This window comes from Zalophus californianus, chromosome 5 (assembly GCF_009762305.2).
Source record: "Zalophus californianus isolate mZalCal1 chromosome 5, mZalCal1.pri.v2, whole genome shotgun sequence".
Taxonomy (NCBI): domain Eukaryota; kingdom Metazoa; phylum Chordata; class Mammalia; order Carnivora; family Otariidae; genus Zalophus; species Zalophus californianus.
In genome coordinates this window covers 36678660-36704184 of record NC_045599.1, presented here as the reverse complement: position 1 = coordinate 36704184, position 25525 = coordinate 36678660, and the positions used below count along the sequence as shown (strand labels likewise).

The following is a 25525-nucleotide window of genomic DNA, read 5'->3' as shown; positions in this document are numbered from 1 at the left end:
ACTTCATTTTGTGCTGACAATACCAGCATTATAGATTTCTTGTTTTTCTTGTGAGACAGATAAATACATGTCATTGTATTTTTTGGTTGTTAAAAATGAAATTCTAATGTTTCTATTATGCTTAGTTACAAATGCTTTTCCTTCCCATCTAATTTCCTCTCCCCAAACCCTCGGTCTCCCTAATCCCAGCACATGCACATTATCCAAAATACTAGGCCAAGGGACCTGGCTGTAAAAAATGAAAGTTTATCACTTCTCAGTATTTGTAAGGTTGGAAAGAACACATGGAACACTTTTATTTTTCAGTAGATGATTCCAGTGAATCAGATAACCCTCTGACATGTGAATGCTTTGGTCCTAAAAAATGAATTTGCTGAAATGGAGATATTCATCTTTGATTACAGGTTTTCCAAGGTCACTCTCCATAAAGATATTGATATATCCTAACACCATATTAGAGGACATATAATGTAGTGGTTAGGACCAGCTATGTAACTCTAAACAAGTTACATAACCTCTGTAAACCTCTTACCTACTCAATGAGAATAATAGTATAACAGTAATGTCAACATCAGAAGCTTACATAAGGATTGCATGATATGATTTGTGTGAAATGCTTAACATACCAAGGTTTTGCTATCATTCTTTATCACCTCTCCCTGAACTCAAAACAAAACTATCCTTTTTTATTCCAGAGTACAGAGAGAGCTGCCTCCATTCCTCTTGTGAAAAAGCACTTTCAAGCAAGCACAGTCTTAGATGGATAAAAGTCTGAAAACTCCCCTGCTTGCCTGGTACTCCCTCATGCCCACACTTCTGAGACTTCTGTCTCTTGTACTCTGGTGTCCTCCGTCCCATGACTGATATCAAGAGAAATGGGCCAAGACTTCCCCTCCAGGAAGTCCTCCTGTTAAACCACAGCCAGAAATGGGATTCTATTCTACTTTGTTCTATGGAAAGCAAATATAAGTCACTTACCTTCCCCTCACATGCCCTGCTTTCCAATGAACCAACACCTAGCTCCAAAAGACAGTCTTGGCCTTCAAAGGAGGTTAAGTGGAAGTCCCAAAGTAGAATTACTTAGGTACACACCTCTCTGTTTGAGCTCTATTTGTCCTAAAATAGTAAAAGATCATAGAGATACAGGCTTCCAGTTATGGAATGGGTAAGTCATGGTAATAAAAGGTACAACATAAGGAATATAGTCAATGATACTGTAACAGCAGTGTAACAGGACAGATGATAGGTACACTTGTGGTGAACTTTGCAATATGTACAAACTTGTTGAATCACTAAGTTGTACACCTAAAACTAATATATACTAACTATTAAAAAAAAAGATCTGAGTGAAGAAGTCTTCATATTAAAAACATAAAAGGTAAAATAATGCACCTGATACAAAGGCACCTGGATTTTCCTACCCAGTCTCTAGTTTCATTGATTGATACAGCCCTGAAAAACATATTCAGTACTATTATTCCCAAAGTATGGGCACTAGCTGACTTTTTTCTGCAATTAAGCGTCTGAGCACTTTCTTTCAGACAGTACACAAAAAATAAAGCAATGAAACTAATGGTGGATGTAACTATTCTCCTTTCAAACCTAGAGGGCAGCTGGTACATTCAGGCAGGTAGCAAAAGGAAAACAAAACCCAAATGGAGTGCCAATTTATATGAGCAACATTAAAAAAGTTTATGAAATTTTAAAAAGTAAAGATGAATTCAGGTTTGTATGGTCACCAATTACCCATGGGCAGAATGAAATTAAGACCACTGTGACAAAGACAGAAAATAGAGAGTATGTTTGAGATCACTGGGATCTCTTCCTTCCCTCAAATTTTGCCAAACTATTTTTACATAGGTCATAAGGTGTGATTCTAACTCAGCAAGGCAGAGATGGTGGATCTTCATGATGAATGGCAAAGTGGTTTGCATTCTTGGTCCTCTCTGTGGAAGGGAATGAAAAAGCTTGAAGGTTTTGCCAAAGTGTCAGTGGTCGTCCATTGTCTAGGATCTCTAGGCAATATCAAATAGCTCAGTGACAGGGGAAAAGAAAAATGCATTGCTCCGTTTTTATTTGTAACATTCTATTTTGTTCCTTGCCTCTTGAAATAAGTCTGCATTAGCCTGCTCCATTAGTAAGACTTCACTGTGCTGATCAGGATATTGGGTGAAAAGAAGAAATGGAAGAAGACTAGAGAGATTAAACTGATCTGTGTAACAAAGAGCTGCATCTGAAAGGAGGACAGGAAAAAGGACTCAGAGACACAGGACTTGGGGAAAGACCCAAATACAATGGGGAGCAGCTGTGATAGCAAGGACTGTTAGAGAGATGAAGATAAAAGAGTGAAGTAGAATTTTTAGCTATTTTTCAGTGGCATGCAAAACAATTGCCCTGTACCTGCTCTGAGAGACTCCTTAAATAATTAAATTTTGCCATGCTTGTTTGGATATTGGACTGGTATTGCCACTGGACATTAAAATGGCTAACACAGTAGAAAACCATCTCTGAAGGAACTATGTTCCAGAAGGCATCCTGAGTCTGGCTGTAATTGTAAGCATCACACTAAGCACCTACCAACATGATGTCATTTCACTATCACAACTAGGTACTATACCCAGGGGTGTGTGTCCGGTAGCCAACACCACCATTTCACCTTCCTCCTTGCCGGCAGCACCAGCCTCCAACTATGAAGTCTGAAAAGACTGTTCCAAATGTTCAGATCCTAAGCCTTGCTTGCTTCTTGGTCATGGAATGTGATGTTATCCTGGCCAGTGTGATCGAAAGAGAAGAAAGCTGGGATAGTATGGAGGCAACTGGAAAAGGTTTTACTCCATGTTAAGGGGGACTCACTAAAGTAAAACTCTTCTTCTCCATATGTAGTATATCTGCATACAATGTCTGAACCTCTGCACTCAACTTGGGACCGTGACCAGAGGCAGGTCCTGTCTCCTGAATTCCGCTTAGAGGTCATAAATCCCTTATTGTTTAAGCCTGTTTGGGTTACATTTTTCTTTTATTTGCAGCCAAACGCATTATTATTATTGGATTTAAAGCATCTGTTGGGATTAGGTGATCTGAAACCATGTAAAATTTTAGAAATCATGTCCCAAAATTTAGGACATTAGCAAATTCATTTCCATTATATTTGGTATTCCAATCAGCTATCTTTCTCTGACTCTTAAATACATGGATATGGAATCAATCACTCACATATACAGATTTTATTCTAACTTAATCGTAAGAAAGACTATTCATTTGGGATTTCTGCCCAGGCACAGGTGGGAAAAGAGAAAATAGGGAGGGAGGAGAACCACAGAAAAATGGGAAATACTCCTTTAGTCGATTTTTCTTGACTTTGACTTCTCAAAACATGTGTTTCTAAAGGCTTTTCTTTTTCTATTCCTAGGTAGTTTTGTTTTGTTTTTCTGCCAAGCAAGCCAAATGCTCCAGAGGATGATGAATTCTCCAGCTGGTTAGTTACAGCAGTTTACAAGTCAGATACTTAGAAGGCAATGAAATTCTCCAAAGAAATGTTGAGTTTTCTGGAGGATTTCTATAGCATAAATATAGCTTTAAAGTTTGCTTTTTACTGTGTCTATCGAACACTTTTACTTTTCCAATCCACTGGCCCCTTGGAGAACCTGAAAACAAGAGGAAGGCATTAAATGTAGAAGGACATTTTGGTTACCAAACACTCTGAATGGGAACTGCCAACATGCCTACTGATGATAAGAAGTCATTTCTTATATAACCTCTCTTTTCCAGTAGTTTACATAAATCTGTTGGTTCATTCATTCATTCATCCATTCAGTTACCAAATACTTACTGAGCACTTTAGCAAACAATGTTGGTGACTTCCCGGATTTTCTTTTACCATTTCTGAGTTCATTCTATGTGGATGTACTCTTGCCTCCATACCCGCACCTGCCACTGTTCTTTGGAGAACTTTCCAAAGATGACTAGAGTTGCTTTGCACATAAGAGCAGAGAGTAGAGAGCCTGAAATCCCTAGGAGTTTATGTCCCCATATTAGTTTTGTATTGCTGCTCTAATAAATTACCACAAGCTACTTAGTTTGTTAGTTACACAAATTTATTACCTTACAGTTCTGTAGGTTAGAACCCAGACATGGTTCTCACTGGGTATTGCCAGATTATATTTCCTTCTAGAGGCTCTTGGGGAAAACCTATGTTCTTGTCTCTTCCCAGATACTCAAAGCCTCCTGCGTTCCCTTGCCTTACAGTCCCACTTTCTCCACTTTCAAAGTTGACAATATCACTACTCTCTGACCATTCTTTTGTCATCATATTACCCTATCACCTCAGCTGGGAAAGGTTCTCCACTTTTAAGGACTCATGTGACCAAATTGGGCCCCTCTGCCAGAATAATCTTCTTATCTGAAAGTTCATACCCTTAATTACATCTGCAAAGTTCTCTTTGCCATGGAAGGTAGTATATTCACAGGTTCAGGGATTAGGGCACAGAAATCTTTGATAGCCATTATTCTGCCCACCATAGTCCCCCCTGATGCCCTTAGACAATGATTGACAGGCACAATGATTAACAACTCTCTCACCTCAGGTTGGGACTGCTCTGAGGGGTAATTTATCCTCCAGAGATTCCTGAAGCATTGTTCACCTCCACTTAAGTTTGCCTGAAGTTTGCCCTTCCTTGGCTTCTTCTACTTTCTTGCTCTGATTTCCCAAATTTGTTACAAGTTTCTCATGGGAGAACTTCCTTAATTAATTATTTGCACATAAATCTTATCTTGAAGTTTGCTTCTGAAGAAACTTTCCTGAGGCAAGCGTCAGATATGTGCTAAGAAATATGCTAAGCACTGGAACAAGACAACAGTGGCGGGTCAGGAGACTTGTAAGCTAACAATAATAATATTAAAAAATATCTACCATTTATTGAAACCTTAATATCTGTCTGGCTTTACCACTTCCTTGGCTAATATTAGTTAATTTGCATGAATTTATATAGTAGGTACTATTATTATCTTACATTTATATGTTAGCTCCAAAAAATCAAACATTATGCCTATCCCTAGCAGTATGCATAGTGCCTTCCATATAGTATATGCTCAGTGATGATAGGTGAAGGAGGGATTGAACAGTACAGATAAAGAAACTGAAGTGTGGAGAGGTTAAATTAGCATATGTATGTCATAAATAGTGAATCAGTGATTAGAACCCAGTTCTGCCAACTCCGAAGTCCATGCTCTAACTGTGGTTTTCTGCCACTTAAATCTACTTGTTCAATTCAAAAAGAACATGAGGCTGAGGATTCCACATAGAAGAAATGAGGAAAAGTTTCCTTCTCTATTTCAAATCCCACCCTAAAGTGGAAGTTATTTATAAAATGATTCCTCCACAGCTAATAGCCATTAAGACTTTGATCAGGAAAAGGCATATATATGAGAAATTCTGTCAGTTGTGAATAGATTTGCAAAATTTGAATCAGATAATCTAATAACGTAGTTAATAAAAAAAATTTCCCCATAATTAAAAATAAAGTTCATGTGCAAACATGCTCACACATACCCAGAGAGTGAGGTATGTGGGAATGTGAGTGTCATTTAACATCTCTGTAAATCTTAGAAAAGATACATCTTATGGGGCACCTGGGTGGCTCAGTCAGTTGAGCTTCCAACTCTTGGTTTCAGCTCAGGTCATCGTCTCAGAGTCGTGAGATCAAGCCCCGTGTCAGGCTCCCCACTTGGAGGGGAGTCTGCTTCCCCTCTCTCTCTCTGTCTGCCCCTCTCCAGGCTCATGCTCGCTCTCTTTCACAAGTGTGTGTGCTCTGAAATAAATAAATAAATATTTTTTAAAAAGAAAAGAAAAGATACAGCTTAGACATCAAGTTAAAAAGTTGGGGGCATTCATGAAGAAATAATTGATAAGTTGGGTATCATTAAAATTAAAAACCAGAGCAAGGCTGGCTCAGTTGGTGGAGCATATGACTCTTGACCTCAGGATCAGGAGTTAGAGCCCCACCTTGGGTATAGAGATTTCTTAAAATTAAAAAAAAAAAAAATTAAAAACTAGTGCTCTGCAAAAGACAACATCAAGAGAATGAGAAGACAAACCAGAGACTAGGATAAAATACTTGGAAAAGCACATCTAACAGAGGATGGTTATATGAAATATACAAAGAACCCTTAAAACTCAACAATATGAAAATAAATAACCTGATTAAAAAATGGGCCAAAGGGGCGCCTGGGTGGCTCAGTCAGTTAAGGTCATGATCCCAGGATCCTGGGATCGAGCTCTACATCAGGTTCCCTACTCATCAGAGAGCCTGCTTCTCCCTCTCCTTCCGCCTGCCACTCTGCCTACTTGTGCTCTCTCTCTATTACTCTGTCAAATAAATAATTAAATTCTTTAAAAAAAAATGGGCCAAAGACCTAAACAGAAACTTCATAAAAGAAGATACACATATGGCAAATAAGAATATGAAAATGTACTCATTATATGGCATCAGACATATGCAAATGAAAATCACAACAAAATACCATACCACTACATACCTATTAGAATGGCCACAGTCCATAACACTCACAACACTGCATGCTGGCCAGGATGTGGAGCAACAGGAACTATCATTCATTGCCAGTGTGAATGCAAAGTGGTATGGCCACTTTGGAAGATTATTTGGTGGTTTCCTATGAAACTAAACATATTCTTACCATACAATCCAGCAATGGAGCTCCTTGATATTTACCCAAAGAAGTTGAAAACTTACATCCACACAAAAACCTGTACAGGGATGTTTATAGAAGCTTCATTCATAATTGCCAAAACTTGGAAGCAACCAAGATGTCCTTCAGCAGGTGAATGGGTAAATAAACTGTGGTACACCCAAACAATGGACTATTACTCAGCATGGAGAAGAAATTAGCTACCAAGTCATGAAAAGACATGGAGGAATTTTAAAGGCACATTATGAAGTGAAAGGAGCCAATATGGAAAGGCTACACACTGTATGATCCCAACAATTCAACATTCTGGAATAGAGACAGTAAAAAGATCACTGGTTGCCAGGGGTTGTGGGGAGGGAGGGATGAATACAGAAGGATGAACACAGAAGACTTCAGGGCAGTAAAAATACTCTGTGTGATACCATAATGATGGCTATATGGCATCACGCATTTGTCCAATCCACAGAATGTATAACACAGAGTGAACCCTGATATAAACTATGGACTCTGGGTGATTATGATGTAGACTTGTCACTTGTAACAGATACACCACTCTGGTGGGGGATGTTGGTAATAGGGAGGTTATACATGTGTGGAGGCAGGAAATATATGGGAAATCTCTGTACTTCCTGCTTAATTTTGCTGTGAACCTTAAACTACTCTAAAAAAAAATAAAGCCTTCATCTTAAAAAAAGAAAGTAGCACTGAATTACAAAGTTACCAGCATATCTTTGATGGGTATCAATTGAAAGTAAGTTAATAGCTGTTTAAAAATTCATGATAATCTGTTTCAGTTAATTCTTTTATTATTTCCCTCTTAGTGTCAGCAAAAGCAAAATATGATATGATTTATTGGTCTTCATTCAAAAAAATACCACAGTTTTAATTTAAGAGGATGCAGGATTTATATTCTAGTTAAATTACTAATCTTCTAAAAAACATTTAATATTATATGCGAAATATAATTGGCTTCTTGTTTAATCACATAAAAACTGATTAATGAAATGAAATGGATATTTCGTTTTATTAAACTATGCTTCTATGGTTAGTTCGTCACTGAAATTGGCTTGGACTTAAGGGGAATTGATATTCCAGATGCAGTCTACTAAGCAGGTTACCATCTTATCTGCTTAATATGAATGTTTTTGAAGGTCTCTAGAGATGGATCAAGTTTCAGTCAAATTATAAGATACTTCAAAATAAAATTTCAGCAATGGATAGAGTCAGACACAGTAATGACATATAAGAATAAAACTGCAGTGCATCTTTGTAAGAGCAAACCTTTATAAACAAAAATTAAAATTTCTAGAAAAGCCACAATAAAAAAATTATAGAAACAATAAACACAGACCATTAAATGACTGCAAAAATGTTAAATAGCAGACACCTATACAGTTCTTTAAATGTTCACAAAAGGAACAAATTAGGGGAGCAGCTAACTGTGGAGGTTTGAGGCATCACAGTAAACATTTTTAGAGCTTGAAATAGTAGTATAAGACTGTAAAACACACACACACACACACCAGAAAAGAGTCACAAACTATCTAAGAGAGAGAGGAAAACCATGGAGAAAAGGGATTGCAATGGAAGAGGAAAAGGAACTGGAGAGATCAGAGAAGAGCCTTAGTCACATAAGAGTAGGATTTGGATGCAGTGGAACTGTAGGAAGTGAGGCCAGTGAAGAGGAGTAGCAAGTTCCTAATGAGTTAAGTAGCAACATGCTTGGGACCTGGCCTTTGAAGTCACCAAGCTTCTGTACAAAAAGGCAAAGGAATCTTATGCCATGAACATCACAGTCTGAGGCCAACCTGGGCCCTTGGTCACTACGGAACACTGGCCCTTCTTGGGCAGCACAGCTTTCTCCTAAAATATGTACAGCCCAGGAGCCCAGCCCATCCTTTGGATCCTGACTCCACAGAGGGTAAATGCTGGCAAAGATCACTGGTTGTTCAGAGAGGTGGAAAACTAAGAACTTACTATTCTTTCTGATTTTTCCTGCCTGTCAGACTCTTGTCATTCACTTCTTTGTACTGATAGCTTTCAAATCCCTATCTTCACACTGAAACTCCGTAAGATTTTTATGGTAACTCAGAGTATCATCAAACTCATTCTTGCTCTTTCCCACCCAAAAGAGTACTTCCAGAGCTCATCTCTAACTATTTCTTCTATTCTGCCTCTTGTGTAGTCCAGGCCATTTTGTCATCTTAAATCCTAATGGCCACCATCTTTGTTTGGGCCTTCTCATCTCATACCTGGGCCACAATTAATTTCTAAATGACTTTGACCCTCTAATCCATCCAAGGTAGGACAACCAGATGCATTTTCCTAAAAGAATGATTCCATCAAACCAAACTCTGTTCTTCAGCATCCTGGATTGACCAGGCCTTCAATGCTAAACTCCTTACCACAGCAAGGACATCCTCACCATATCCCAAAATACCACTCCCCTGAACTGGGCCTGTATGGACACCACGAACATCCCTCACAAGCCCTGACCTCATTGAGCTTACAGTCCAAGTGTTCCTATTTTTGTGCCAAATGTCCCTTCAGCAATCTGATAAAGGGTCCCTGAACACTTTCTCATATTAAGGTTTTTAAATGCATAAAATAAAATACAGAGGGTTACAAAGGAAACCAGTAATACTGAAAAACTGTTCAAGTGTTCTTTTAAATCTGTACAGAAATATATAAGCACCTTCGCTGATGCATTAAATAGCAAGATATAGCAGCAGTCTAATAATTACCCTAATTTTGAAGAAGTGACCTTAAACAACATTTCAAGAATCTAAAATAACTGATATGATACAAAAATGTTTGTAAGTCCTACTAATGCCAAAATCAGAGATATTGCTAATATTACAATGATCGGTGGCCATGATTCATAGCTAAAATAAATATTCAGTTTAAGATAGTGGTTAATAAAAATACAGATGATCTTTTTTTCAACTCAGTTCCCAGACCTCGTGAGTTTTATCTCATTTTAATGTCCCTGGTCTAATGATTTTTAGATATACCTCACAGAAGTCCCTGCAAAAAAACAAAACTTTCCTCTCTAAAAAAGTATACTGAATTACAGAGGAAATGAACCATAAACTTTGTCTGGAAGAGCCAAGGAAGACAAATGAGCTGAGCAAAAGTTCAGAAAATGTGGAGATGTAGAGATGAGGGATATTGGCATGGAAAGAATTTAGGGTGCTTGAAAGAAATGACTTTATGCAATTGGAGATTAATAAATTCTGGAGATCTAATTTAAAACATAGTATAGTCAGCAATACTGTGTTATAAACTCCAAAGTTGCTCTGAGACTAGATCTCAATTGTTCTCAACACAAAAAAGAAATTATAATTATGTGATGTGATCCAGGTGTTAGCTAACACTTCTTTAGTAATTGTATTGTAAAATATAAATGCATCAAACCAACACATCATCTACCTCACTTACACAATCTTATATGTCAATTATATCCCAATAAGAAATAAAAAAAATTTAAAGATTCTTAATAGTCTAGATGATAAAATGTGCAGTAAATAAAAAATAAAATTTTATTCTTAATTTAACCTGAAAAAAAAATGACCAGTAGACAAAGATATTATAAACTTAAGAACGCCAAGTGAGGAGCCATCAAAGGGTATTAGGCAGTCCATTCTCCTCATTCTGTTCCCTTGGCTCTGAGCCCCATTCATCCCATCTTTGCTGTATATATACTACTTCATCTAGACTTAGACCTAACACCTCTCTTCCCTAAAAGTCTTCGTTAGACTACCCAAGCTCTCTATGTTCCAAATTATTTTAATATCCTCTATTGTTACATCTTTGTATCCACATTAAACTACATTGGAATCAACATCATTGTAAATAAATTGATAACATTTCTTTATCACCCTTGTGGCTCTATCTGAACAGAAAGATAATTGGTTGGCATGAGGTCAGAGTTCAAGGGAAACTGCATGCAAGGATCCAGACACTTCAGGGATGATTTCCAGGGGCATTGGCTGAAATCATTTAAGGTGAAAACTACCTTTCCTGACAGGCATTAAAAGAAAATAAAAATGGGACTTCTTTGGATGCAAATATCTTAGTTACATTGAGCAAAAGAGCAAATCTGATATTTGTTTATAAGGCACACCACTGAGGGATGCTCAGAAGGAAAGATCTTACTGATATAAAAGAACAAAAGATGTTTGAAAAAGAAGTCATTACGGAAACTGCTTCTCCTTGGACATTCACCATTCTAGTAATTAAGAGACATTCAAGCACACTGACCCAGTCATAAATCTGTTTAAGATGAATAAGCTGAGAGCGCCTGGGTGGCTCAGTTGGTTAAAAGCAACTGCCTTTGGCTCAGGTCATGATCCTGGAGTCCCTGGATCGAGTCCTGCATCGGCCTCCCTGCTCGGCAGGGAGTCTGCTTCTCTCTCTGACCCTCCCCCCCCCATGTGCTTTCTCTCTTTCTCATTCTCTCTCTAATAAATAAAATCTTTTTAAAAAAAAGATGAGTAAGCTGAACAATACATATGACTGTAAAAGGAAAATTCCAGTACAAAAAAAAATAATTTTTTAAAATTTTTTGTTATGTTAATCACCATACATTACATCATTAGTTTTTGATGTAGTGTTCCATGATTCATTGTGCATAACACCCAGTGCTCCACGCAGAATGTGCCCTCTTTAATACCCATCACCAGGCTAACCCATCCCCCCACGCCCCTCCCCTCTAGAATCCTCAGTTTGTTTTTCAGAGTCCATCATCTCTCATGGTTCCTCTCCCCCTCCAACTTACTCCCCTTCATTCTTCCCCTCCTGCTATCTTCTTTTTTTTTCTTAACATATATTGCATTATTTGTTTCAGAAGTACAGATCTGTGATTCAACAGTCTTGCACAATTCATAGCACTCACCATAGCACATTTAGTCCATGTGAAAAATTTCCCATAAGGAATATTTATGACAGATTTTTATTGTTTGGTTTTACATGTTTAATAAATGTTTATTAAAAGTTTGTTTGGATTTTCTTTTTTTGTTGTTTTTTTAGTTTTGGTAGCTCTCTTAATTTTATGGTATAAAATGTATTTCTAGAAACAAAAGCTTAAAATATCTCCCCTATTGGAAGTAGGGCTTGGTATCAAAGATAGATTATTGGGTAACCACAATTTGATAACCAATTAGGTCTTAAGAAAGGGGTTGCCTCTATCTTACCTGATCTACACTGAAACAGAAAGGGCAAGTATTATTACCCTCAAGTTACAGATAAAGAGACTGAGGCTCAGGGTAGCTAAGTGGCTTTTTACTTTCCTGAGATCTTTGGCTGAAGAACACAACAGAGAAGAGAAAGGCACCAGGAGAGAATCCGTAGAGGGAATGTGTGTGGCAGTGCCCAGTCTTGGACAATAGATATCCCTTTTCTACCAGACACTGTTCCCTAGGCAGATAAAGAAGGGTAATGTGAGACCAGTGATAAGCAATCTCTCCAACAGTTAAAAATATTAATGACAGGCATCTCAGAGCTTTAAACCTCAGTCCTCTTAAATCCTTAGCAGACAGGCATTGGAGCTGACCCCTGAAATCTGCTTTCACGGGATGTAGAAACATTAGATACCTAGAGTTAAATGCAGTAGGGTGCCGGTTCTGGCACATTCTGGTTCCCACAGGAAGCTGGAGGAAGAGACATGAATTAAATGAAAGTATTCTACATCTTCCTAAGCACTCTGATTTACTATCACCGTTAATTTTTCAAAGGAACCAGTAGTAATGTCATGAACAAAGGGGAAAGAAATGCACCAATGAAATGCCCTTCCAAGGATTTCATTTTCCAGCCTCCTACATAACCAGGACGCTCACTCTCTAAAGCCATAATGTGACTTACTGCAGAAGCACAGGAGAAATGATTCTTTGATTTATTGACTACTTTAAAGGCATCCCTTTTCCCCCACCTGGATTCAAAGGCAGATATCAAATATGCTCACATCGGAAGCACATGACACACCCACAAACAGCCAGGTCCCCAACCATCTGACAGCACAGTCAGTGAGGCTGCCGCTGCTGAGGGCACTGTGGCCGGCAGCATGATGGCAGGCACTTAACACAGCACTCCCCCGATTACCAAGCAACGCCTTCACATCTAGCCCAATAGACTCAGGACAACCTGCTGAGCCCTATTTAGTTAATTACTGCTGTTATACCATCCCCATTTGCAAATGTGTAAACCTAGTTAGTCAAATTTAAGCAACCTGTCTGAGACTTAACAACTAGAAACTGGCACAATCAGAACTGAAGCCACTCTTTTCAGTTTCCATGCCCCACATTCTTTCTCTAGAGCAGGGTTTGCAAAAGTCTGATTCGAGGATCACTTGGAAAGGGTCACTAGGGATGGCCCTTAAAAATGCATGTCCGGAAGCTCCACCCCAGACTTACTACACCAGAATCTGCAGGGGAGAAGCTATTCATCTGTATCCCTGGGGGGAATCGCTGCAGGCTGAAGTTAGAGAAGAACTGCTGTAGATCTTCATATGGTACTTCGGTTTGTAAATCAGTGTAGAGATTCTTGTTCCAATAGTATCAAAGACAGTGAAAGTATAACCTCAACAGCTGGTCTAGGGATTAAAAGCATAGAACCTGACACCAGATGGCATGGGTTGGAATCCCAGCTCCGCCACTCATAAGATGCTAACATTGGGCAAACTACTTAGTCTCTCTGCTGCCTTAGTTTTCTCAACTGTAAAATGGAGTTGTTGTAAAGTACAGTGGCCGTGAGAATGTATCCACAGACCCCAACCACAGTGGGTATAATCAATTAAGCTACCAATGACCAGGGCAGTTGCCCTGTGAAATCCACAGCACCACGTGCACCAACGCCTGCACTCCCACAAGCCTCTCACTGCCCTCAGCAGAACACAAGAAGGATGTTAAGGCAGGCCTGTTTCTAAAAGACATGAGACTCCTTCACTGGCTAATTTTGACTCAAGGACTCCCTGCCAGCCTTGCCTACCCTTCCCCAGACTGTTGCAACCCTGGATACTTCCACCAAACCTTCCTTGCCCTCACACTTGAGGTGAAACTTACATCATAACCGGGCAGACCTGTCAGCCTCTCCCTGCTCCCTCCCATTTTCTCTCACAGACATCTCTCCTAACAAAATCTGTGCTTGCTTCATCCTGTGTTGGCATTTGCTTCTGGGAGGACTTGAGACTACGACATAAGGATAAAGTGAGGAAAATCATCAAATAGATTTATAATCAAACCTGGGACACAGTGGGCGCCCGAAAGGGATGTGACATAAGATCACCATTACTCTTACTACTGCTACTACCACTGCCATTATATCATGACCATGGGAGGTAGACTGTTCCTCAGCAACCATGCTAACTGACTCAGTGTTATCATTAACCCAATTCTAGGTAACTCGACCTATATAAAAGGGCTTTGCAGACATTCTTAAAACTAAGAATAGGAAACGGTCATAATTCCTCCTTATAAAACTAAATTTTGGAGTTAAGTTTAAATGACTAACTCTAAGGTACAATGCAGATGTCCATTTGTTATAACATCGGTTTCCCCACCCCCACCCCCATCCTCAGGGACAATGTCTGATTCATCTTCACAGCCCCACATCTCTCACAGTGGCTGGATCATGGTAGGTGTTCATAACTATTTGTCAAAATGAATTGTTAAATTGTGCAGCTCAATCTAAGGCTTCCAGTATAAGAAGCACAATGTTAAGTGATTTATTTTCCATCACAAATCCTAGAGCCCTTTAAAACTGGACAAACATTTTTACATATTAAGTACAACCAAGTCAATTCACAAAAATGATAGTGGAAATCACAATGATGCCTCCGCTAGAGAATCTATGGGTCATTCCAGACCTACTCACTCAATTTGCAATCATATCTAAATATAAAGGTATTTTTTATTTTTTGGAAGGAAAGAAGATATCTTCACTCACACACCTTGATGTATATGATGCATGACTATGATCTCAAATAAAGCAGCCAGAAACATAAAGAAATAAAGAGAGCTATCTAAAAACAAAACAAAATACAACAAAAATCTCCAAACTTCCAAGTTTCATATCATACCAGGCCTGGCAGTTGGCAATGATTCAAAACAAAATCAAACATGTCATTGTCCAAAACATCAAATAATGATGCTAATGATTTAAATCCTTTATCAGAAAATTAGTATCACCATTAGCAGAAGGCTTTAGGGGAAAAAAATTAATATGATAACCATTATAATCATATGCTTTCCACTCAGGCCTGTGGTTGACACACAAAAAGTCTGTGCATCTAAAAACTGTTCTATCTATTGTGAATTTTTAAGAAGTGGGCAAAAACTTACAAAGGGATTGGTCCTTTAATAAAAGGTGTGCTGCCATGTCAGATCATCAGAATATCAACTACAAAATACTATCATTTGAAACCATAGCCCTGTGTTTGCAAAATAGACAGCAACATGTAGTACAATTTTTGAATTAAAATACAAATGTTTTTTTCATGATCCAATAGTTTTATACATATAGGGTGAAAGAGCACACTGGAATGTATATATTATGAAAGAGTTTTGAGTAGACCCTAGTGAAAAATCCATGCTGTATTTGTGCAGTGTTCAGAAAAGCAAAAAACTTGGTCAGTGAGTTCCAAAGCATATTATTTGGACCACACAAATCATACCGAGGTCCCTTGACTCTACAAAAGCCAGAGATAAGGCAAGGTCAGGAGGGTAGATGGATGGATGGATGGATGGATGGATGGATGGATGGATGGATGGATGGAGAGAACATTAAGAAAGCTGTGAGTTAACTTTTCATCCTGAGATGCTTTCTGACAGTTAAAGATAGCTATGCCAGCTACTCTACATGTCAGACTTCGAATAAAACATGAAAGCATTTTTTGGTTATCTTTTTCTTCTTATCCCAAAGATGGTTAAAGACTAATTTTAGGCTCTCAGATTTTCTCAAGTGTTAAAACAGTAACCCTGCCATTTGCAACAAGCTGAGAGACTTGCCTAAATCTCTCATCTCTTTCTTAGTTCCTAGGAAATATTCCTTTTGTGATTCAGCTGCCAAGGGCAATCACATACCACTCTTTGCTGAGACCTTCTTCCCATCCTCCTACAAACTCCCCTCTGATAGGGAGAGACTTAATCTTTTGTAAAGCAGTTTTGCCTCCAAGCTTCTCATCTCCACATCTCTGCTGGAAGCTGAATGGTAGTCGTGATCTCAGTGAGGTGCTCCTTTGATGGCATATTTCTGATGATCACTTAGGGATTCGGGCTGTGACACTCAACCCTGAACTCCCACTAAACCAGTTTATGGTGAGAGATAAGGAAGATGGGAAAGCAGCATTTATAACTTTGAAAATGCCTACTCTCTTCTTCCAAATTTTTCTTCAACCAATGTTCTGCTTTTAATTCTTACTAATTTTTTCCCTTAGCTATAAAGATGTTGACATTAAAAAGTGTATCTGACATACTTCTTAACTTGAAAAGCAATCTTTCTAACTTGAAATCTGTTCCTTATTTTTTATAAGTAACAAAATATAGCAGATAGCAATTAGTGACCAAAAAAAAAGAGGCACTGGCCTGTCTTTTGTATATGCCATTCAATATTACTGGCAAATGGCATTTACTATACATGTTAGTGCTAAAATCAGTGACTACAAAAACTCAGCATATTCACTTACTCCCCTGGATTCAAGAGAATGGTTACTGTTAGAGTTTTAGAAAATCAGCCTTCAAGCTTTCCTTCTCACACAAAGTAGACTCCAAAGCCACACTGTGAAGTAGGAAAGGTTTCTTTTTCATAGTTTTCTACCCTTCTTTAAACATCGCCTACATCGTGGATAGTGCTTGTTTTGCCTTTTCAGAATCAATGCCTTCTTATATTCACAGGACTTCAAATTTTCTGGAGGATTTGTTCTTTCCTCATTTGTAGCCTGTGCTCTAACAAGGGCTGAGCCCACTTTCTGGTTCTGGATATAGACCTGGAAAATCAGAATAATATTCACTGGTTCAAGGTTGGGAATAAAGCCCTCTCCCGGCCAACGTGAACCTTCAACTTGCCATTACAATTGTGAGAAAGATACTCTATTTCCTGGAGTTGCTCTGAGGAAACATAAATCTGAAATTACTAGTGACCTTACCATGTCATGGGAAGAATCTGTCCAAAATGAAGCCATGAATTTCAAATGAGGAAGACAGATTCCTGGCTGCATAATTTAAGTAACTAGATTTAGCCACTTCTGAAGCCATATTACCCCTAGATTCTTAAATATATTTATTTTTCAGTTTAAGCCAAATAGTGTTAGGTTTCTATGATCACAACCAAAGGAGCAGTTACTGATAAAACCTAATACCTATTGATTTATATCCCCCAAGTAATCAAAGTTCTTATTTGTCCTTCCTGGGTTCAGGGACATGTATTTTCATGCCTGACCAAGACATGGTCTTCAGAAAGCGAGTCTCTATGATTCCTTTTAATTTCTATCAGGAATTTTAGTTCTCCATTTTTGTTTCTGCTATCTCTTGGTTCTGATGTATGCAAGTGATTATCTATTAAACTGGTTGGAATTAAGGTATAAGTGGCTGAAAATAATTGGGTGTTGCACTTGCATTACTTACATATGTTTAAATTAGTATGTAACATGAGGACTTCAAGCAGATTAGAACAAGTTGAGAAGGTATTTTTGACCCAAGTGACAGATGGTGAGGGGAAAGTCTTCTGAGTTGTCCACAGTAAGGATTACAGTGCATTCATGAGGTGATGGTTCCAGCTAAGATGGAGTAAGCTCACTCCATACTTTCTCTCCCTCTGATTACAATTAAAAATTCTGAGCAGAAAATATTAAGCAACTATCTGATTACACTAAAAGTAAATAAAAGACCTGGAAGCATGACCAATATGGTACAAACATTCCTGTTTTTTTCCCTCCCCTATCTACCAGCTTGAACTCCATGAAATTCTAATCTCAAGACCATGCAGCAGGGGCAATCAGAAAACACTTCAGGGGGGTTCTCTTCTCTCTTCATGGCCAGAGAACCAGGAAACGACCCTCTGTAGGACAGATACTATGGGGGGAATGCTAGTTTAATTTAATGTTTTTTTATTCTCCTGTTTAGATGATCTGAAAGGCCATATTTCTCTATGATCAGAGGTACTGGGAAAGAGGGCCTCTGTGCACTCAAGAGTCTTTCTTCCTACTCTCTTGCTCTTTGTCACCAAGTCGATCAGAGGAGGAGCTACAAAAAGACAAGATAAAGACCTCTGGACAAAAAAAATTATCAGAGATAAAGAGGAATATTACAAAAATCATTTTAAAAGGGTCAATACACCAAGAAAATATAAAAATTCTAAGTGTATCTGTGCCTAATAACATATTCAAAGTACATGAAGCAAAAATGAGTGCAGCTGAAAAGAGAAACAGGCAAAGCCATAATTAAACTTGGAGACTTCAGCAATCATGTCTCAGTAATCCAAAGATCAAGCAGAAAGAAAACCAACAAGGATACAGAAGTCTTGAACAAGACTATCAATCAACTTGACCTAATTAACATTCATAAAGCACTCCATACAATAATGTACAATACATGCTCTTTTCAAGTGCCCATGGAACATTCAACAGGATAGATCATAAAAACAAACTTTAACAAAAATTTTAATCTAAATAATGCAAGGTATTTTTCTCTAATCCGAACAAAATTGAACCAGGAATCAATAACAGAAAGATGTCTAGAAAATCCCCCAAAATTTGAAAGTTAAACAACACACTGCTAAATAATCCAGGAGTCAAAGGATGTTAGAAAATACTCTGAATTGAATGAAAATGAATATACAACACATCAAAATTTATGGGATGCACCTAAAGCAGTTCTTAGAAGATAACATAACAGCATTTAATGCTTGTATTAGAAATGAAGAACAGGGGAGCCTGGTTGTCTCAGTCAGAAGAGTTTACAAGTTTTGATCTCAAGGTTGTGAGTTCAAGCCTCATGTTGGGTATAAAGTTTACTAAAAAAAATAAATAAACTTAAAAAAAAAAAAGAAAGAAAGAGGGGCGCCTGGGTGGCTCAGTCAGTTAAGCGTCTGCCTTCAGCTCAGGTCATGATCCCAGGATCCTGGGATCTAGTGCTGCATTGGGCTCCCTGCTCAGTGGGGAACCTGCTTCTCCCTCTCCCTCTGCCCCCCCAAGCTCCTGCTCACTCTCTCTTGCTCTATCTCAAATAAATAAATAAAATCTTTAAAAAAAAAAAAAGAATTAAACTAAATTAAAGAAAAAAGAAAGAGGGACACCTGGGTGGCTCAGTCAGTTAAGCCTCTGCCTTTGGCTCAGGTCATAATCCCAGGGTCCTGGGATTGAGTTCCATATCAGGTTCCTTGCTTGGTGGGGAGCCTGCTTCTCCCTCTGCCTGCAGCTCCCCCTGCTTGTGTGCTCTCTCTCTCCTTCTGATAAACAAATAAAATCTTTTTAAAAATAAAAATAAATAAAAAAGAAAGAGAATGAAGAACATTCTTATATCAATAATCAAAAGTTCTACCCCAAGAGACTAGGAAAAGAATAGCATAGGGAATTTAAAGCAAGCAAAAGGAAGTAAATAATAAACAAGAAAATGGAAAACAGAAGACAAATCAATGAAACTAAAAGGAGCGCTCTGAAAAGATAAACTTCATTGATAAAAACCTCTATCCAGACTGACAAAGAAAACAGAAGGAAGACACAAATTACCAATATCGGAATGTATCACTATGGACTTCACAGACATTAAAAGGATTATGGAAAATGTTAATAATAACTTTACGACCATAAATTTAACACCTTAGATGAACTGGACCAGTTGAAAGACGTGCTACCAAAACTCACTCAAGAAGAACAGCCTGAATAGGTCTGTATCTTTTTTTTTAAATAACTTTAATTCATAATTTAAAAACTTCCAGTAAGGAAAACTGCAGGGACAAAAGGTTTCTCAGATAAATTATACCAACCATAATAATAATAATACCAGTTCCTCACAATTTCTTCCAGAAAATAGAAAAGGAAAAAATGCCTACTCAACTCCGTTTGTAATGCCAGCATTACTCTGATAACAATCCAGAGAAAGGCAATATAAAGAAAGGAAAACTAAAAAACTAATATCCCTTATGAATACAGACATAAAAGTTCTCAACAAAATACTAATATAAGAAGAAGCATAGACCAAGACAAAGTAGTCTCTCCCAGAAATGCAAGGCTGGTTCGTTATTAGAAAATAAATCAGTGTAGCCCATCACATTAACAGACTAAACCATATTATATCAATAGATGCAGGAAAAAAAATTTGAAAAAATTCCACAACCATTTATGATAAAAACTCTTAGCAAATGAGAAATAGTAGACTGTACACCCAATCTGGGGCTTGAACTCACATCCCCTAGATCAAGAGTCACAAGCTCTACTGACTGAGCCAGCCAGGCATCCCTTAGCAAACTAGAAATGGAAGAGATCTTTCTTAACCTGAATAAAGATCTCTTTAAAAACATGCAGCAAACATTATAATTAATGAATATAGAATGAATGCTTTTCCCCTAGGATGGAGGTGAAGGCAAGGTTATTCACTGCCACCCTTCCTATTCAATATTGTACTAAAGCCCTAGTCACTGCAATAAGACACAAAAGAAATAAAATACATACAGATGTTGAAAAAGAAAACATAACACAGTCTCTACTTATAGGCACTATCATTGCCTACATGGAAAATTTCAAATCATCTATCAAAAAGCTCCTAGACCTAATAAAGGAGTTCAATATGGCTGCATGATACGAGGTCTACACACAAAAATCAATCACATTTCTCTACAGTAAGCAATGAACACTTGAAAGCTTAAAAACAATTTTTAAAGCTCAAAAAAATTAAATACTTAGGGATAAATCTAACAAAATATGTGCTAAATCTGTTCCTGAAAACTTTAAAACATGGACGAAATAAAGTAAAGAAGAATGTGAAAAAGTAGAGGGACATACTGTGTGTGCAGACTGGAAACCTCAATATTTTAGGACTTTAATTTTTCCCAGTATTTTAAGATTTTGATTTTTCTCAAATCTCTCCCAAATTGATCTAAAGATATAATCCCAGCCAAAATTCTGGCAGGATTTTTTTTTGAAATATTGAAAAACTGGTTCTAGATTTCAATGAAAAGGCAAAGGAACTGAAGTAGCCCAAATAATTTTAAAAATTAAGGACAAAGTTAGAGATCTCACATGATTTGGTAACACATATTATAAAACTACACCAAATAAGACAGTGTGGTTTCGATGCAAGAATAGTTGTATAGATCAATGGAACAGAAAACAGATTTCAGAAACAGACACACAAAAAATTGGGTTTTGACAATAGTGCAAAAGCAAGTTAGTGGAAAGTATAGTCTTTTCAATGAAGGGAGATGGACAACTGTACATTTGTAAACCAAAAAAAAAAAAAAAAGACCTCTACTTATACATCACATATTAAATAAAAATTAACTCAAAATGGATCCTACACTTATATGGAAAACACAGAACTATTAAACGTTTAGACACCAACACAGGAGATCTTTAAAACCTTGGGTTAAATGAGAGATGATGGACTCTGAAAAACAAACTGAGGGTTCTAGAGGGGAGGGGGGTAGGGGGATGGGTTAGCCTGGTGATGGGTATTGAGGAGGGCACGTTCTGCATGGAGCACTGGGTGTTATGAACAAACAATGAATCATGGAACACTGCACCAAAAACTAATGATGTAATATATGGTGATTAACATAACAATAAAAAAATTAAAAAAAAAAAAAAAAAAAACCTTGGGTTAAGCAAAAAGCTCTTAATACAACATCAAAACACAACCCATAAAATAAAATCGGTAAATCTGACTTTATCAAAAATGAAAACTTGGCTCTGCAAAAGACAGCAAAAGTAAAGACTACATACCAGGAAAAGACAGCCACAAATCACGTATCCAAGAAAGTACTCGTATCCTGAATATATATTTTTTTTAATTTTAAAATTCAACAGAAAGGCAACAAGTAAGCCAATTAAAAACCAGATCAAAGATTTTCGCAGGCATTTCCCCAAAGAAGACACAAATAAGCCCCTGAAAACATGCTTAACATCATTACTTCTCAGGTAAATGCAAAGCCAAACTACAATGCGATACACTACAAACATTACGATTGCTAAAGTCTGAACACTAACAGTAGAGTGCTGGCAAAGGTGTCAGTAACTGAATGTCTTATTCTGGTGGGACTGCAAAATGGTACAGTCACTCTGGTTAACAGTTTGGCAGCTTCCTATAACATTAAATATACACTTACTATATAACCTAGCAATTCCACTTCTAGTCATTCACTCTAGATAAATACAATCTTATGTTCTCACAAAAACTTGTACACAAATACTTACAGCAGCATTATTTGTAATCACCAGAAGTTAGAAACAGCCCAACCGCCCTTCAGTGGGGTGAAGGGATAGAGTAACATCCACACAAAGGAATGCCACTCAGAAGTAGAAATGAATGAACTTCTAATTTACTGAACAACATGAATGAATCTTAAACATATACTATGCAAGTGGAAGTAGTCAGACGTAAAAGGTTAGATACTCTATGCTTCATTTACATGAAATCCTGGAAATAGTACTACTATTTCAGATTACTAGTTGTCAGAGGTTAGGGATAGTGGTCATATTTGACTACACAGGAGAAGCACATAATTTTTTGGAGTGAAGGAATTGTTCTGTATCCTAATTGTGTTGGCAAATTTGTCAAAATTCATAGAACTGTATACCAAAAAGTAAATTTTTAAAAATCTGGTTTATAATGCTGACCTTGCCACTATCTTGCTAAGTGATCTTGGACAAGATACATCACCTCTTTCAGATCCAATTTTCTTAAATGGAATATGAAGGTGTTGGTCTAAGTGCTTTTCCAAGTTTGGCCTTCTGTGATTAAAATTACATCATACAAAAGCCTGTCTATTCCCTAACTAAGCTTTACAGGTACTCTACAAAAGGAAGTCATTCAGCAGTTTACGTTTTTTCCTTCAGCAAGGATTCCAATCAGCTCAGTGGACCATTACCATGGTCGATGTCATCGTCATCATCATCATCATCATCCACATTGAGCTATCTATGTGGCCTGAATTCACCAGATAATTCACTACTTCCAGACTATGGAGCCCACCAAAGAAACACAAAGAACTACACAATTACAAATTATTATTTCTGCTCTACAGCAAACTTTTCAAAGAGAAATGAAACGGGAAAAACAGATAGTGAGTTTTTGACACTTGGGGAAGAATACAGAATCTATAGATAAGCAGCAACACTAAATAAATGATATTAACTCCATCACTCAGAGCTCTGCTTTATGCCCTATCATTTGCACTGTGGATAAAACACAAGATATGGCTTGCATTGTGATGTAATTTCTTGTGATACTGTTATTTTTTTAATTACACAGATTATGGAATAGAGTTTCAATAGGGAACAAAATCTCTCTTTTCAGGAAACCAGAACCTATGAGTCAAAAAAGGAATGTTTCCAGATCTCTGATGATATAGAAGGCTAGGAGAAGGGCAAATTCCTTAAAAAATTAGGTTCAGCATAATTACACTTCTAAGTATCTACCCCAATATGAACCAAATGCAAAAATATTCCTTGCAGCATTATTTGTAATAGTGAAAAGTTGTAAGTAATTTAAATGTCTACCGTTAAGAGACTGGCTAAATAAGCTATAACATAATCATATGATAATACTAAGAGCAAATAAATGAATTAAAGCTATAAACATCAAAACTGGCAATCCCCTAAGACATAGTGAGAGACAAAAATCGTATTTTAGAATGACTTTTAACCAATAGTTTAACAATAGCTCTATATATCATCTATAGACATTACATATAAGCATTTTGAAGGGTACATATTAAGTTCACAATAGAGGTTAACTCCCAGGAGAAGAGGAGGGTACTGGGTTTAAGACAAAAGAGCCTTTTAGGAAAACGTATTCATGTATTATTTGTATGACTAAAAATTACTTTTTTAAAAGATTTACTTATTAGAGAGGGAGAGAGAGCACACACACACAAGCATGTGGAGAGGCAGAGGGAGAGAGAGAGAATCTCAAGCAGACTCCCCACGGAGCATGAAATCCAACGTGGGGCTCGAACCCAGGACCCTGAGATCACAACCTGACCCGCCATCAAGAAATAGCAGTTCAACCGACTGAGCCCCCGAGGCTCCCTGACTAAAAATTACTTTTAAACAGAGGATCCAATAAAGCATACCAAAGAGACCTATGGCATCAGGAAATTTTCCCAGGACTACTTAGAAAGGTCCAAAGGACACAACACCGGGAGAAACAATGTCAGAAGATAGAATGCCCACTCTTGCCAAGAAAGGCTTTCTTCCTGGCCCAGCCTATTTTAGAATATTAACCTGGGAGCTACATTTTAGGGACTAGGAGTCCATTCTGCATTGTTCTGAAGAAACCACACCATCCTGAAATGATCTCTAACATTAAATTTTCAAGTCTCTTGAACAGATCATTATTTAACCTCACCCCCACCACCCCCTTACTCACAACCCACATTCTTCACCACCCAGTGGCCTCAAACCACAGAATGACACACATTTATTTTTAAATTTAGAGTGAATTAAAACTAATTCTGTTTTGAGAATCCCGTGACACCCCCCGGAATAATTAGAAGGACCCTGCAGTGTCACAAAAGCAGAATTGGAAAAGCACTGGCCTGTATCGTTGCCATGGGGATCTGCCTCCTGGAACAATCCAGTTCTAGGAAGAGCAGGAGAAAGGGGAGAAATCTCAGAAGAGTTGTAAATAGAGCATGGCAGTTGCATAGTAAATAATACCAGTGGTTTAAGAGCTTTGCCTGCCCCGACCGTCCAGGCAATATGACAGGAGAGGAGGAAAGAATCTGCACTGTATCAGGTTGCCATGAGCCCACTCTGTTCCAGATCCATTTTGCAGAATTAAATGCAGGAGGAGGAGCAACTGGGAGTGGGACCGTTTTCCTCTGGAATTGTCCAGATTTGGCCACTATGTAATTATAATGCAGGGGGCCTAGAGTTCAGCTTTCCTCTTTACTGTTAAGAGCACCAGCCCCCCCATGGAGGTGTATTCTGTTTCCCAATTTTAATTTTAGCATCTACACTTCAGCAATTTGCATTTAAATGTGTTGTCAGAGAACTTCCAGAAATCTTTAATAGGAAGACCGATTTGCATTTTAATACGCTGTTAAAGAATTTCAAAATATCTTTTTTTCAGTGTGATACACATTACTGGAGGAATGGCCACCGTTAAATTATAATTCTGGGTACTATTTAAACAGAGCTAGCTTTCAGAAGTACCATGGCATTGCTGGACTTCGTTAAAAGTTTCTTGTAAAACAGAAAGTCCAAAAGAAAAAGGAAACCTTCAGATCCTGAAGGCCTTAAAGTTAAAACTGATACTTTCAGTACAGATATCCGAGCAGAAGTGAGTTGGTGTAGGTTAGTTATCAGAAAGGAATATCATCTGAAGAAGAAATAGGAAGGTAGAATTTTCTTTGCTGTCCCTTGCAGGTGCCCCAATCCACCGTTTCTTCTCTGTTGAAGTTTGAAGGCTCAATTCGGAGACAGGTGGAGTCCCAACAACATATAAAGAATGTTTCTGCCCTCTCTTCCCATTTAATATTTTCACAAGAGTAACCATGACCCTGAATGGACACTTCAGTTTTTGTGCATTCTGGAGAAACACTGATTAGGTTATGACCTCCTGTCCAGTAAATAAAAATTAGACATCTCAATCCCTCTGCTGTTTCATCC

General features: G+C 37.8%; 1 protein-coding gene across 2 annotated transcripts in view; it reads right to left on the bottom strand.

The window, feature by feature from the left end:
* The window catches only part of KCTD16 (potassium channel tetramerization domain containing 16), a 268173-nt gene that overhangs the window by 182311 nt on the left and 60337 nt on the right, over positions 1–25525 (bottom strand). The gene's annotated exons all lie outside the window — the stretch shown is intronic.